Source organism: Octopus bimaculoides, chromosome 18, assembly GCF_001194135.2.
Source record: "Octopus bimaculoides isolate UCB-OBI-ISO-001 chromosome 18, ASM119413v2, whole genome shotgun sequence".
Lineage (NCBI taxonomy): Eukaryota > Metazoa > Mollusca > Cephalopoda > Octopoda > Octopodidae > Octopus > Octopus bimaculoides.
This window is the reverse complement of record NC_068998.1, coordinates 1,122,987-1,124,825: the sequence shown is the minus strand read 5'-3', so window position 1 is coordinate 1,124,825 and position 1,839 is coordinate 1,122,987. Positions and strand designations below refer to the sequence as shown.

The 1,839-nt window shown below is 44.5% G+C and overlaps 1 long non-coding RNA gene across 1 annotated transcript in view; it reads left to right on the top strand.

Moving 5' to 3' along the window:
* The window catches only part of LOC128249905 (uncharacterized), a 38,159-nt gene that overhangs the window by 31,517 nt on the left and 4,803 nt on the right, over window positions 1–1,839 (top strand). The gene's annotated exons all lie outside the window — the stretch shown is intronic.

Genomic DNA, 1,839 nt, shown 5'->3' with positions numbered 1-1,839 from the left:
TGTGTGTGTGTGTGTGTGTGTGTGTGTGTGTGTGTGTGTGTGTGTGTGTGTATGTGTGTGTGTGTGTGTGTGTGTGTGTCTGATAAGGCGGGTTTATAGATTAAGTATATCGGAGAGTAACAAGAGTGACAGCTCGTTATAGTGGTCTGACCGATAAGTATCCGGACTGTTGCCATAGTAAGGAACTTAAAGCATGCATCGTAAAGCTGCTTGGCAAAGATTGACCTTGAACCTTGCTGTACATGCGCACTAAGTTTAACCTTCTAGCTCACTTCCGCTGTTTACAGCAGTGCTTGGAAGAAACGTGTGTAGCGTGTGAGCGTCACATTGAGCATGACAGAGAATCTGCCTCAAATTTTGCCAAAAGCTTAGCGATACCTGCTCAGAGGCTTACGTAAAGTTGCAGAAAGTGTATGGAGAGGAGTGCATGAGCCACACACAAGGGTACGAGTGGTTCAGACGTTTCCAAGATGGCCGAAAAAATGTCGATGTTGACGAACGTTCTGGGAGACCCGCAATCAGCAGAACTGAGAAAAACATCATAAATGTGCGTGCAGCTGAAAAGGAAAATCATCGAATCACCATCCATGAGTTATCATTGAAACCCCGTCCATAGTATTCAGACAGCACTGACAATTGCTATTATTTCAAAGGCATGCCAGATACAACGCACTTTTTTGGCGTGAAAGAGAGAGAGAGAGGTGAGGGAGAGAAAAGAACCCATTTCTTATTAGAACTTCCCTCATCCTGCAGATACTGTTCGGTCTCCCTGTTATGTCATCATCTTTAAAATGATGTCCTGTACCACCGAAAGCTTTGTGAATTTTAATGTTTTTTATTTAGCGAACACAACATTCTGAATTAGCTCCACCCATATTTGGAAGGAGGAGGAGTTACAGAAATGGTAGAGGGGGGAACACAAGGATCTCTGTGAGGTCTTCTAATGTTGCAGAGAGGTGGAGTTACAGAAATGGTAGGGGTGGAAGACAAAGGCCCGAGTTAGCTCTTCCCATATTGTAAAGAGATAGAGGTACAGAAATGTTAACGAATGGAACTCAATGATCCGTGTCAGCTCCGACTATGTTGCAGGTAAGTGGAGTCATAAAAACGGTAGAAAACGGACCAAAATACATTTCGCTGTCTCTTTCTATTTTGACTTAAAATCCTGGTTTTTACACAACTAGCGCAGCTCGTTCTTTCTTCCAAGTACCTCATCCTCGGTGTTTCTTCGAGTCAAATGATGGAAATGCAGTGTCCCGGTCCAATCGCCCTATTGCAACCACACGGGTACTTAAAACCTGGTATATGCGACCAAATGATATTCACTTGGTTATACAAATATGATGGCTGTCCACTCGTGATAGAGGAAGACCATCACTGACCATTGACCATACAAAATGTCAACAATGTCGGTGCATAAAGTGAGTGTACCCGCGGTCGGCTTCATTCGATCACGCGCCTGCAGCTTCCGTGCTCTCCGTGGCGTCCTCCAACTTGATCGGGCATCGAAAAGTCGCATCACCAGAGATCGTGCAACCTAAAATTTTAGCTCTAATAAATCTTGCACAACACGGGTGTAGCCCTCTGCACCCTTTTGATATGATCTAGAGCGAAGCCAATGCAAGATATCCTGTACCATTACGGTTTCAAGCGCAAGCAAGAGATTCCCAAAATGTTCAGTGCCATTCCCTGCATATCCATTTTTGCGAAGGAATCTTCAAAAGTTCTCTGTGGGACAGGTCAGTTATAATTCAAACTTTCACCGCTAAAAGCCACTTGATACGACCCTCAGGTATCGTCGAGTGGAGTCGTATTACCACGTGTGTGTGTGTGTGTGTG